A 15,130-nucleotide genomic window follows, 5' to 3' on the forward strand; every position below is an offset into this window, starting at 1 on the left:
CTCCCAGGTGTGGGATCACCGTCCGGGTGCACCGAACTGGGGGCAGAGCGAGCCACCCATGGTAGACATTCAGTGCACCACCCACCCATGACTCCCAAGTCTCTCCCAGCTGTCAAAACGAAGGGGGAAGGGGGGAATGTCGCTGGCAAGGCAGCGTAGCTCCCCCCTTCCCCTGATGGCTCAGGGTAGGCTTAGGAGTTGTGGGCGGGCAGCGCTCCAAATGTCACCCCCTCAGCAAAGACACCTGGGGCGGTCCAACCCTTTCCTCCGCCCCTGCCCAATACAGGTTTGCTTAAATGATAGTAATGAGACAAATTACAGCTTCTGAACACACTTTGGGAAGCCGTTCTGGATAGGAATCACAGGATGGGGCTCTTGCATACTGCCCTCAAGCCAAAGTAACTGGTGCATTTCCTCCTCTCAATGTTTCTTGCAGTACAGTATCTCTTCACAGTCTGCCGGTCTGCCTGGGCTTTCTCCTTCTGCAACCAGTTCACAGAATGTTGCCATCAAGCTATTCCCCTTACATAGCTTCTGACTCAGCCTACAGTTTGCTTCCCTAACCTAGTAGAGTGGTACTTTGGGTTAAGAACTTAATTCGTTCCGGAGGTCTGTTCTGAAACTGAAACCGTTCTTAACCTGAAGCACCACTTTAGCTAATGTTCTCATCCTGAAGCAAAGTTCTCAACTTGAGGTACTATTTCTGGGTTAGCGGAGTCTGTAACCTGAAGCGTTTGTAACCTGAAGCGTCTGTAACCCGAGGTACCACTGTACTGTAATTCATCTGACCCAGATCAACAGCCAAGCTGCCCCCAAAAGATAGCTGGACCCATTATTGAGTTAGATTTATTGCAAACAGAAATGGGCAAAACACCACCACAAAAGAAAGCTGGACAAAGGTAATATACAGGCAAAGAAGTAGCAACAACTTTACAGAGTGTGAATGTTGAGGGGTGGGGCGCCATTGGGAGAACTGGAATTAAAGGGTGAAAATGGAAATGAAAATCCAACTGTTGATATTCAAAATAGTTTCCGGTCCTTTTTAAATCAAATGTCCAATGCTGAATAATGATGAACTCACGCTGCAGTGCAATGTTAAGCATGTTTACGAAGAAGTAAGTCCAACAGGGAATATTCCCTAGTAGCTATATTTAGTATTGCAGCCCAAGTTCATGTTAGAGATAAAGGAACCCTATAAAGCTTTGTGGATCGTTATTATATTTTGACCACTGTCCTTTTAAATGGATGAAGTTGGGTTAAGCATTCCAGCTGGAGGAGATCAAGATGTTGATTAAGAATAAAATAAAATAAAATAGCTGATTTCCCAGATTACAGCAAAAGAGAGAGAGAGAGAGAGAGAGAGAGAGAGAGAAAGAAAGAAAGAAAGAAAGAAAGAAAGAAAGAAAGAAACCATGGATAATAGAATTCAAATTTCATGAATACATCTACTTAACTAGCTGTAGCTGTATTTTCCTCTAAGCTTTGGAGTCAGCTAAGTCAAACATGCTGTTTATTAATAACGTATGAGCATGGCTGCTTTTCTGGTGTACGGCTTTGACTGCAGCACTTTTAAGATGCTGTTCCCCATTATAATTTTGTAAAGTAACCAGAAACCATTTCTGAATCCTGCAATCCCTGTTGTAAGACGGGTAAGCTAGAAAGTGCAGCAGCCGTACCAAAAACAACAGGCATTGCATTTGTAGCGTATTATTGCCTTATAGCATCCATTCAATGTACAAAGCCATTCACAAGAGAGCAGCTGGCTTTATCTCCATGTAGAAAAAGAAGTGTATCTCAAGTGGTCCCACCTGGAGTCGGTCTTTATACCTTGGGCTGCAGAATTGCTTTTACACTTGTAGCTGTCCTTCTCACAAAGGAAGCTGTAGGGCTCGGGAAGGTTCTTTGGTTGCTTTGGCTTTAAAATAGTAAGCGTAAGAAGTTGTAAATGAAAGCAATCACCATGTCACTGCATCGAGTAAAAACTCTGGAACCCATTCAGTGTCATTTCCACCTGCTATTATAAATTATAAAAGGTTTCTAAGACCTTTCTTAACTGTAATCTAATTATTTTAAGATGAGAAAGCAGATTCGGTTGTCTGTCAGAATGCTTCCTCTTTGGATAACAAACTGGACTACCGGGTCCTTTTACACAGAACTTAAAAGCAAGAGCAGACATAAACATGCACACACCCACCTAAGTAACCTGGTAGCATAAATATTTGATAGCAAAAGTTCAGAAGGTGTTGCAATCAAAAATAAAAATAAACTGATTTTGTTGTTGTTTAGTCGTTTACTCGTGTCCGACTCTTCATGACCCCATGGACCAGAGCATGCCAGGCACTCCTGTCTTCCACTGCCTCCCGCAGTTTGGTCAGACTCATGTTTGTAGCTTCGAGAACACCGTCCAACCATCTCGTCCTCTGTCGTCCCCTTCTCCTTGTGCCCTCCATCTTTCCCAACATCAGGGTCTTTTCCAGGGAGTCTTCTCTTCTCATGAGGTGGCCAAAGTATTGTAACCGCAGCTTTACGATCTGTTCTTCCAGTGAGCACTCAGGGCTGATCTCCTTAAGAATGGATAAGTTTGATGATCTTGCAGTCCATGGGACTCTCAAGAGTTTCCTCCAGCACCATAATTCAAAAGCATCAATTCTTTGGCTATCAGCCTTCTTGATGGTCTCACTTCCATACATCACTACTGGGAAAACCATGGCTTTAATTATACGGAGCTTTGTTGGTAAGGTGATGTCTCTGCTTTTTAAGATGCTGTCTAGGTTTGCCATTGCCTTTCTCCCAAGAAGCAGGCGTCTCTTAATTTCGTGGCTGCTGTCACCATCTGCAGTGATCATGGAGCCCAAGAAAGTAAAATCTCTCACTGCCTCAGCCTTAAAATCGCTGTATGTGTCATACAGAAACTTATTCCACTTGATCTTGCCACATCTACTGCCACCATCACCACCCCAACCTAATGCACATCTTGATAATTAAGTGGGCTTTACCTTCTTGTGGCTTTAATTGAAACCATAAATTTGAAAATGCTTATGGAGACACAAATAATTTTCCCTTCTCAAAAGTGTTGAAAGTTTTGTGGTGTAGACATTTTGTCTGTGATGTGCACAGCCTGTCATAACCTCTAGTCTGACAACTTCTGTAACAACACAGAGAGTGAAAAAATAAAACAAAAGGACAAATTTAAATGCTCTGCAAGTGACAATGGTACCTATATACTACCTTAACTTCTTATAAACTATTGTGTCTAAGGAGACAGACACAAGGATGTACCACACAACATAAGCCTATGTTAACCTTACAGTTAAGTTGAGTATATGTATCAGAATCAGTATAGTAAATTGTTTTAAATGGTTCTTTCCCCCCAAGTAAGAATCTACACAGTTGAGTTACCCAATATCATAACGTGACATTCTACAATATGCTCTAATAAGATTACTTGGTCAGCCTGGATGGCTCAGCTGGTGATTGTATGATGCTGATTATGCTAAGGTTGCAGGTTTAATCCCTGTATGGGACAGCTGCATATTATTACTGCACTATAGGGGGGTTGGACTAGATGATCCTCAGGCTCCCCTCCAACTTTAAAATTCTATGATCTTGCTAGTGGTCAAGCTCAGTCAATCTTGCTAGAATCACCATTATATCAATTATGTTCCTAGTACTCTGCTGCTTCCGGAACCTCAGGTAGAGTGACAACAGCAGCAGCTAAACATTATGCCAAACATATCCATATCATATTCAGAGTGAATTTCAAATGGAGGAAAATAGCTAGTCTAAACAATTCTACTTAGGAGTTGTGTAATTTCAGCTCAGTCATGTTGTTTGTCTCTGATTTGCTGCATACTATGCAGAGGGAAAAATTAAATCTGCTCTTTGGCAGAAGGACCACTGTAATTAAATTACCTTAGAAAGCTGTAGGGGGGATCAGAAAGGGAAAGAAAGCTTTAAAGTGGACAATTTATGTTTAAAGGGTGTATATACTAAAACACTTGATTAATGCATCCTTGCAGATTGATAAACTCTTCCATGGTGTCCTTTGAAGAGATTGTACTTTTGTACCCATTTCAAAGACTTGAATTATATGACTAATGAGAGACTTGGTAGATTCAAAATTAACTTTGGGGTGGTGTTTTGTTTTTGTTTAGAGGTAGTTCATTACATCCAACTTAAGCTGCAACACTGCATACCGTTACAATCCCATGGAAGTCAATGGTATTTAAAAGCAAAGATAACCTAAAAATGCCCCTCTCTGAGAACTTCCAGGCACCCAATTTTATCTTCACAACAATCCTGTGAGGTAGGTTAAGCTGAGATGCAGTGACTGGCCCAGGGACATCCAGTAAGTTACATGGCTGAGTGGATATTTTGACACTGATCTCCCACATCCTAGTCTGACATTCTAACCAGGCACCCCCGAACTTGGCCTTCCAGCTGTTTTGGAACTACAATTCCCATCATCCCTGACCCACTGGTCCTGTTAGCTAGGGATGATGGGAGTTGTAGTCCCAAAACAGCTGGAGGGCCGAGTTTCGGGGTGCCTGCACTACGCGATGCTTAGGACATCCATAATTACCTTCCCCTCCCTGAAGTAATATGGAATGTGGAGAGAATACAACAGCCTTGTTAAGTAATCAATATTATGGCAAGAAAATATACTGGAAAATACTCCTAGCATTTTAAAGCACTGTTTAGGGAAGTTTTAAATGTTTGAAGTTTTATTCTGTTTTAAGTCCTCTGTTGGGAGCCACCCAGAGTGGCTGGGGAAACCCAGCCTGATGGGCGGGGTATAATAATAATAATAATAATAATAAATAATAATTAATAAGAAGTTTTATTCTTACTTAATATAGAATAACAATTATGCAAGTATTGTGAAAGAGAACAGCCCCCTTCTAAGGCAATGGAATGAGGCAACAAATAACAACATATAATCTGAAATTAGATAGCAGCCCTGTAAGTTTCCAGTAGCAGAAATATAACCTGTAGTTACCATTTACTTTAAATGCAAGGCAAATAAAAAGTATATTTGGTTTAAATTCACTCATACAAAGTATAGGGAGATAGCCCCTGACTGGCTAGCAGCACATGCAAACATGATACCGGCTACTTAGGTTCTAATAAATTTGTACTCTGTCCTTCAAATAAAATTCTGCAGTAAGGGAATCTCTTGTGCTCCAAAAAAGCTGAATTTTGGAACCCATAAAAATTCTGAAAAATTCCCACCTTTCTCCTCCTGGAGGAGCTGTTCAGAAGCTTCTACTTTTGCTGGACAATGGTTTGTCATGTTGTGTGGATCAACAAACTGTGGTTAGCATTAACTATCATACTTAAAACCATAACTAGGGAGGCTGGCTTGTTAAATGAATCACAATAAGGAGACTAATAACCACAGTTCTGGGTCCCAAAGGTGGTTAATCCAAAGTGGAAGCAAAAGCTTCTGAACCCCTCCTCCCAGCCCCAGTGAAAGATATGTCAGGGGAGCACATGGCCCAAAGCTTTGCTGCAATAATTCATGCTTTTGCATACCATGCTAACTTCTGGTTTAGCATGACATACAAGTACAGCCATTACATTGTATAGCCTCTCGTAAGATGCATGCTGCAAAAGTGACAGGCATTATCTAAAACAAGTTAATCCCTCCTCTCCTTCGAAATTGTGTTATTCATATACAAATTTTCGCAGATTTAATCAATTAAAACTGTAAGAAATCTTGGTTTATCCACTTGTATAAGTCGAAATGACAGCACTAGTTTTAATCCAGATTTAATTGACATTAGCGGGAAGGTGTCCACTGATTTTAATTGCCATGCATGGTTATCCTCAAGTAGGAGAGTCTCAAAAATGTGAGGATTTTAAAAGGGAGCATGCTAAAAGCGTACATTGGAAGTCCCATGCCACAAAAAGTATTCTGCATGAATTTGGTGACTCGCAAAAACCAGCTTCAGGACAGCTGCTACTACAGTGTGGTGACTACATTATTGCAAACAGCAGGTTGCAGAAACTTGGCTACCATCTCCATCTTATCCCCGTCCCTGAGTAAACATAAGGAAGGCTACCTTACATTCATCTGGACATTCAAGATTCAATTTTGAATAGGATACAAAACTTATAAATTCCTAAGATTCTGGCATGAAACACACAAAACAGATAATTTTAATTTGTAGCTTATTTGCGATGTTACGTTATGGTAGTTAAAGAAATAGTTTGCATGAAAAGGCATATACTGTATATGAAAAAGTATCTAATTAAACAGGTGGAGGGGCCATCCTTTTGCCTATGTTCAGGTATTAGCCCACACAACACAAAAATGTATTCAACGCACACAATACTGTGGTTTTTCCCATATTGCTTCAGGTTCTAAAGCACCGTATACAGGGCTGGCCCAAGACATTTTTGGCACCTGAGACAAAGCACAAAATGGTGCCTCCCTCCCACCAGGAAAGAAACAGCAAGTGAATATCTACACTAGGAACAATGGGGGAATAAAAATCTACATTGGGATATGCTGCCCTTGTGGTCCTGCCACCTGAGGCAGAAGCCTCACCTTGCCTAATGAGTGGGCTAGCCCTGCCTGAAAACAAGCATATAGATCAGGCTTCCTCAAATTCGGCCCTCCAGATGTTTTGAGACTACAATTCCCATCAACCCTGACCACTGGTCCTGCTAGCTAGGGATCATGGGAGTTTTAAGCCAAAAACGTCTGGAGGGCTGAGTTTGAGGAAGCCTGATATAGATGTTCAGTATTTATTATTCTGCAAACTATTAATCTGCTCCCTTGGGAGAGGTGCAACACCATCCAGAATGTGCACTTAACAAGCTTCCTGGCTCAGGAAGTAACCACTGGCCACAACCATTTTGCTGCCCAAAGTCAAAGGACAAGATAACACTTCCCTCATGCTATGCACCAAAGCTGACTGGACTGGCAGGTGAGTTTATACTAATACTGGCAACAGATTGTCAGCTTCTACTGCACCCTCAGCGCAAAAGGTTAGTTTAGGGGGTGCATGACAGGCTATGCAACACATACCGTATTTTTCGCTCTATAAGATGCACCAGACCACAAGACGCACCTAGTTTTTGGAGGAGGAAAACAAGGAAAAAAATATTCTGAATCTCAGAAGCCAGAACAGCAAGAGGGATTGCTGCACGATCGCTGCACAGTGAAAGCAGCAATCCCTCTTGCTGCTCTGGCTTCTGGGATAGCTGTGCAGCGGCATTCGCTTCATAAGACGCACACACATTTCCCCTTACTTTTTAGGAGGGAAAAAGTGAGTCTTATAGAGCAAAAAATACAGTATATACTGCTCTGATCTCCAATGTAAGTGAATGGTCAAGGTTTCAGACCCCAGGCATCTGACACCTGCCTCGCTCTGCCTAATGACACACAATCATAGAATTGCAGAGTTGAAAGGATTCCCAAGGGTCATCTAAGTCCAAGCCCTGCAATGTAGTTTCCATTTCTTTCCCTTGGTTACAGAAAGTTACACTTTTGCCTCAAATAGACAAAAAACTTTTGCAGTGACTTTGAGAACGGGAAATGAGAAACGGGAAACTCAATATGCATTTGTCACTTTTTCTTGTTAGTAGATGCCTTTCAACATTTTAAAGAGATCTCAATTTATATTCCATTTAGCAAAGGGAGGATTATTCTAGTCTTTAATTTATTATTGAAGCATGTGGCAAAGTTTTACACTTGTGAGTGAAATGTATTATAATTCCTCTGTAGCTATATTTAAGAGTGGAAGAAAGTGACTTTATTGAAGCCAGTGCTTCAGGCTACCCTGGAGCAGGCTGGGTCCAGACTGAAAAGAATTGGCAACCCTAAAACTTTTTGATAAGATAAAAATTCATTGATGTTGGCTCACACTGGGCCCACTTCAACTCTGCACTTGTCCTCTGTGTTTCCTTGGCATATCTGTTCCTTTCCTCTATCTGCTTTAGCATAACTTTATTTTTCTCTTTTATCTCTAGATAACTGCAGCCAGGGACCGGAGGGATTGATTTTTTGTTTTGACTTATTGTTTGAAGATCTGTAACTCAAAGCAGCTCTCACGCCTCTGATGTCTAAAGCCTGAGCAGCATAAAAGGTAAACCTAGTCCTGTGTATCAAACTGAGCAGTGATGCCATTTATAATAAGCCATCTCTCTGCATTTTATTTTGCTTGGGGATGGGGAAGCGAGCATGTATTTTAAGGTGAAGTGACATTTTTTGGGGGGAAACAACAACACCCACCTATGAATGATGCTCTCTATATAAAATTATATTTTTTAAAAATATCTAGTATGTTGTTCGGTCACCCCCACTATTCCAAATGCATCTTGTTCCTTTAAAAAAAGGAGAGAGGGGAGGGGGGAACCCTTTTAAGTAGTCTGCTTGCATATTAAATAGAGTATTACAGCTGAAATGTTTTGATAGGTGCTTTAAGATCTCTGCACATAAGAAAAGGCACAGCTCTACAAAAATATGGTTATGAAGCCACCTGAATGTCCGACTTGGATGGGAAAGCAGTGGGGAGCATTCATTCTTGCAATTCAAACAAACAGCAATTCATCAGACCACCACTAGCGCTAGAAAGCAACCTTAGAGCTTATTTCAGAATTACCCAAGATTCCCCTGCCCCTTCCAAGTCTTCATGATCCATTCTCTCCATCCCCCTAACCTTCACATCTTCAAACATCGCTGGGATACTTGTCGACATAATCATTTGACAACATTCTCCAATATATAATTTATCTCCGTATTTATATCAAGTGCCACGACTACCCCACCACACACCCTTTCCCCCCCTCGCCACAGCCCAGCTAGCCTGTTCCCTGAAGTTGCCCAGCTTGATGAAATATGGTTACATATGCAAACATTATCTCCCAATTGTAACCTCATTTTCTGCTCTGCTGGACAGTGTGCCCGGCATTTGTCATCACGCCTCCCCTGCCTGCTACATCATTCATATGTCTATAATTGTCATCAAGATGTGGCATGTCAGCAGGACTCCTGTGTTCAGAGTTCCCCCATCTCTACGCAGTCACTCAGGTAACAAACCCATAATCTCGTCCTGTTTTCATGATGGTTGAATTACACATAATTGTTTCTGCACAGTGATTGATTTCTGCCTGAATAGAGACCTCTGCCTTTTTTCAATGCAAGCGAGTGGCAGCCAAGTCTCTCCATCTAGGAGGAGGCAGCAGCCTTTGAAGAGATCAAAGCCAAGGCCGCAAGCAGTTGTGCGCCCTGGGAATATGGAAAGCCTTTATGTTCTCAACCCCATTTCCAGCATCATGTTGGACTGCAGCTGCATTGCATTCTGCCAGCATTCTTAATGCTTTTAGTATTGACTCTGACATCACCGATAGCTGTTTTAAAGAAACAAAAAGCTGAAAGATGACTTATTTTCACAACTCTGTAATTGGAACATGCAAAGTTAAAGCAGGGAAGCATTTGTTTTTAATCCAAAATAATAAAGAAAAGCGTGTGAGCACACACAGGGTGGGGGGGAAATTATGCAAAATTTCTCAAAATGAAAACCATGTTTTTCATTCGGAAAGAACACAAGGGGCATTTTTATAGCTTGGACCACACAAAACGAACTGCTTATTATTCACACACATTTTGAAGCTTGAAGAGTAAAATAAAGAGTGACTTCACAGAGAAAGGCAGGCTAGAAAAATTAGTGCTTTAAAATTAGCCACTAAAGCAGCAGCATCTTATCTAAAATAGAACAATATGGACACCTTTCCTTGTAGTAATATATTCCCTGAAATCAATCAACTTTTTAATATTCTCATAGTACAAAATTTTCATTAAGAAATGCAAAACCAAATTCATTTTTAATCCCTTAAATTAGTAATGAATGCTTCAGTGAATTACCACTTTAAAAAAAGAAAGAAAAAAGAAATCCAGTACATGGATTTATCAAGTTGTGAAACAAACCATTTCAAACTTCACTCATAATAATAATAATTAAAAAAGAAAAGAAAGATGCAAGTCCTTGCCCAAGACATGAAAGCCTTCAGTCCTTTACACAAAGAAGTCCTGTTTAAAATCATTTTGGTGCAGGATAGATGGCAACATGCCCCCCGAAAAGTACAAATTCATTTTGAAGCAACTTCTGTTGATTTAATGAAACATACTTCTCCAATGTGTGTGTGCTCAGTTACACATATTAAAGCCAAAAGATGTCAGCTGAATTTAATAGTGCATTTAAAATACAGAGGCCAATAAATGTTCCTGTGCAGCTTATGCAGCCCACACCTAATCCTGGGCTGTACCCAAATTGGGACTCACCTAGACAGACACTATGCAAAAAAAATATTCCACTACAACAAATAAACATCTGGTCTGGGAAGGGTGAGATAAACCAGAATGAGGGTATGGTACTGGAATAGTGGCACATTCAAGGACTAGTCTTTGTAAATGATAAATAACAAAAAGGCAACAGTGAGATCATGTATGAGCCCCAGCAGTATGAGGTTGTCCAGTGATCAGATGGCCTCTTCAACCACCTAAGAGTGCAGAAAAGAGCTTGGCAGATCCTCATCGGGTCCTGCTTGACTTCAATTTATTTTGGCTTCACCCTTTCATAGAATTATGGAGTCAGAGAATTGTAGAGTTGGAAGGGAACACAATGGCCATCTAGTCCAACCTCCTGCGATGCAAGGATCTTAGCTAAAGCCTCCATGACAGATGGCCATCAAACCTCTTGCTTAAAAACCTCCGAGAAAGGAGAGTTCACAACCTCCCGAGGGAGACAGTTCCACTGTGGAACAGCTCTTACTGTCAGAATGTTTTTCCTGAGGTTTAGGAAAGCTCTCATGCACCTCTGATGTCTAAAGCCTAGGCAGCATAAACCTCGTCCTGTGTATCAAAGAGAGCAAGTTACAACTAAATACTCTAACCACTGTACCATGTGCACATACGTAATGATGATCAAGGGTCTGGAAACCGAGCCTTATGAGGAACAGTTGAAGGAGCTGGGTATGTTTAGACAGGAAAAGAGAAGACTTGAGAGAAGATGTGATAGCCATCTTCAACTATCTCAAGGGCCATCACATGGAAGAGCGAACAAGCTTGTTTTCTCCTGCTCTGGATGAAGAGGAATGGGGCAGCTGTGGAGAAGCAATGGAGAAAGTAGATGGCGAGGGGGTAAACAATAATGGGATGGTCTAAAAATTCTGTTATGACTGTAGGCTTATAGTGCTGAAGTTCTTGTTTATATTATGTTGGTCTTCAACCGAAATTCACTAAATTGCCTTCCAGGAAAATAACATTTTCTATCAGGTAAGGGAAACTCTTGGCAAAATTATGAAAAGCTAAAGTTCAGAGCAACAGCAGGAATGTTTTCCTATTTAATCTACTTTTTCTGCAACACTGTATTCCCATTTATTACTTTACCTGCACAACCATTTCTTTTATGTCCCTCCAAGGAAACCAGCTGCACAACTCCCTAGACATCTTTGTTCTTCTACAAGTTTCCCTTACTATTTTGACTCCTATATCTTACCTACCTAGAATTTGAAACCCAATGCTTCTTATTCTCAAATGAGTGGGCAATTACTTATTCTTGCATCCATTATCCTTTCAGTTCAATGAAAGCTGTCCTTATTCCCTAATAGTGGCATTGCCAAATCCACAGTTTCGTCTTTCAGTGAATAGTTTTCAGGTGGTCTATGGGATGGGAAATAGGATGCTTAGCCTTTGGGGGAGCGCAGAAACAGGGAAATGTTACCAACGCATTTGTTTATTAATTAAAAAGGTTTATTTACACTCCACCCTTTCATTATAGAACAATTTCCTAGGGAAGCTCCTATTAGTATTGTATTAAAACTGTGCAAGATAAACATCATTAAGAAAAGCAAATCAGAGACAGGCACAGCAGACAAAAACACTCTTTTGTAGCAAGAAGGCAGCTGGTTCAGGGCAGTTCCATTATCCTGACAGTACAAACGCCTGCCAGAAATGTTTTAACCAGGTAACAGAAAGCCAGCAGAAATGGAATTAAGTGAACCTCCTTATGCAACAGTCTACCCAAAGTTTTTTTTTTCAATATAATTTTTATTCAGTTTACAAATAAAACAAATTAATACAATTCATACAGTTTTTTACATCCATTCTCTCTTTTTTTACTTCCCTCAACTTGGCTGGTACTCCTTCCCTTCTTAATTTCCTACACATTTCTAAGATCTCACCTAATTGTTTATAAATTAAATCTTGTTTCACTCAAATTCTAACCTTTCTTTTTTACAAAGCTTCATTAAAGGTTACATGCGTTATTTGTTTTTCACTTAAATTATGCATATATTCTGAAAACTTTTCCCATTCTTCAGTAAATCTCTGATCTCGTCGATTTCGAATTCTTCCTGTCAATCTATCAAGTTCTGCAAAGTCCATCATCTTCATTCTCCAAACAGTCTACCCAAAGTAAAGCCCACCTGGTGAACACCTATTATGTAGAAGTTGTAAGCACCCAATTGGAAGAAAGGTAGAATATACTGTACTTTTCCATGTATAAGACGAGGATTTTTTATGTTAAAGTAGTGTTGAAGTATTGGGCTAGTCCTATACACGGGTAGTGCAGTGGGGGGACAGGGGATTGGCTGCTGCCGGGAGCTGGAGATTGTTTCGGTGGGGGAGTGATTCTCAGCATATCCCCCCCCCCCCAGAAAGCTCAACAACTCTGGGCAACCCTCCCCCAAAAATCTCCACCCATTTTCTTAACTTTGAGTCCCCCCAAATAGGGGGCATCTTATACACGGGGGCATATTATACACAGAAAAATACGGTAAGTGTAATAAATAACATTTATGAACTATGTTAAAATAAAAGGGCTGGTATTCAACTAAGTTTTACCTAGATTAGACCCACTGAAATAAATGGACCCCAAAATTAAAGTTCAGAGTCCAGGGCACCTACCTGCCTAGAGCACCACTGGAAGTTTTCACAGGCAACATGGTACCTGCAAGGGCTGGACTAGCAACCTCTGGCTTAGAGAAATACCGGTTTGAATAAACTCTTCATCAACAAATCAGTTTGGCAATCTATCTATCATCTATCTATCTATCTATCTATCTATCTATCTATCATCTATCATCTATCTATATTTAATGGTATGTTTGCAATATCTTTTCAATAGTTAGAAATGCCCATCGGACTATCGGAATGCACACTGAAACTTAGCAACGAAAACCCCCACTCTGTAGACATGGACCGACCATTCCTAAGTAACCTTGCCATGATTGATCAAGATCACTCACTATCTCAGCCAAAGTACACATAGCCATCTTTTCATCTTGACAAACACTGCATTCTTGTTCCATGATCCAGCATTCTGATATAGATTTTTAAGCCTTCCCACCCCCTTCTCTCTCTCTCACACACAATCTAAGTTACATATACATACTTACGGTTCTGTCCAGAGAATTTCTGGCTGATTAATCCATTTGGGAAAACACATTAAATTACTAATGCATTTAGCTAGAGTTTCTCAAAATTCAGTAAAACCAGAGTTAATTAGCTATTGACTCCTATGGTGGAGAAAAAGAAACCAGCAGCTAAACACGTGCATAGCATTTGAATGCTAAAGAAGCCATCCCTAGTCAGATCGTCGCTGTGTCTTTCTCCATTCCATCATGCAACCCCTCAACACCTAATAAACGTAACTGAGAAATCAATTATGGTGACCACTGTTCTACTTCCGAACAGGGGCAAGCTTGGTCAGCTTCTACACATACTGCTCCGTAAGCAGTCCTTTAGCAAAACTTCCACCCAAGGGAGAACTAATTCGGCCTCTCTAGTTAGATACCCCTTTGTCTTCTCTGCAGGTGAAGAATGCAGGAAGTCCATTTTCCTAGATAGCAGTGATCACTAGCTTATTTCAGTACCTACCCTCTTACTGTTTAACACAAATCTCTCTGAACTATGCAAAAGCCAATACTAAACACCTTGCTTTTTGAAAAAAGGTTGAAAGACCAAGCCAAGGGTACTCTCATTTTCCTACTGATATTGAAATACTGCCCCTCAGTGAGGCCAAACTTAGATTCACAAAATATTTAGGGGGTATGCGTACCCCCGCGTACCCCCCGGGGGGGGGGAGCACTGGACTATGCCAAACCTATTTCAGTGATGAATGCAAAAACTCCATACTTGCACCAATCTCTAACAGCTATTTCATCTTCTTCTGGGTAGGTTCTTATACAAGCAAATTAACTTTTGTTTAAAAGGCAATAGTGATAGCACCTATAGCAGCTTCTTTTATCAAGCACAAAATACATACATATTACACCAGTTATGTTATATGTTATAATTCATTTATATACCTCATTTTGGTCAAAAGGCCCCCAAAGCAGTGAACAGCATGTTATTACAAAAGAAAGAGACAACAAAAGTACAATAAATATAAAACCATAAATTCCCCATCAATCACGCTGTATGAAGGGCAAATCTTTGCTCGAATCATGGTTTCCCCCTTCAACATAAGGCAACTAGGAAAGGGTTTATGTGCCATTTTGAAGAATAAAAATGATAATCTACACAGATGTGTGCCCCATTCATTATAACCGACATGATAGACATGCATTTTATACTTGGGTATCTGAACAAAGTACAAAATGTCTTGTAAGAAGCAGCCTGCGGAGTCATGTGGAAACCCACTATTTGGTTGAACATTTCCGTACTACTTTCCACAGTATGAGTTGGACCTGCCAACTTGGTTTGAGCCCAAAGCATTTGAAATGTATTCCAGCTTAGGCAGGAAGAGCACATCTTAAGAACTCTTTAAACCAGCTCCAATGCCAATGGCCTCTGCAAGTGCAGCAACAGAATAATGTTCTCCATATGTGCAATGCAGTGATCTATTTGTTCTCAATTTGTGCTACACAGAGATCCTGCTCCCAAGCGGCTTAGGGCCTTTTATTTATGTTGATTTTTCCCTATGCGTACCTTTAAGTTGAGGTTGTTGGGGCAGGTTTTAAAGACATGCAGTCAGGACTCTCGCCAAAGCCAAGTATATGTGGGTCCAGTCAGGGCCCACCTAGGAAACCAATGTATGCTACCTAGAATGTTATGGCAGAAATGTGAGGTATAAATCAAATCTTGAGACATTTGTCAAGTATCTTGGAAGCTTACTAA

The 15,130-nt window shown here is 40.6% G+C and overlaps 1 protein-coding gene across 11 annotated transcripts in view; it reads right to left on the reverse strand.

Moving 5' to 3' along the window:
- LEF1 (lymphoid enhancer binding factor 1) overlaps positions 1-15,130 on the reverse strand; it is a 98,217-nt gene that overhangs the window by 62,818 nt on the left and 20,269 nt on the right. The gene's annotated exons all lie outside the window — the stretch shown is intronic.

This window comes from Podarcis tiliguerta (assembly GCF_965153285.1).
Source record: "Podarcis tiliguerta genome assembly, chromosome: 9".
NCBI classification, from domain to species: Eukaryota; Metazoa; Chordata; class Lepidosauria; order Squamata; family Lacertidae; genus Podarcis; species Podarcis tiliguerta.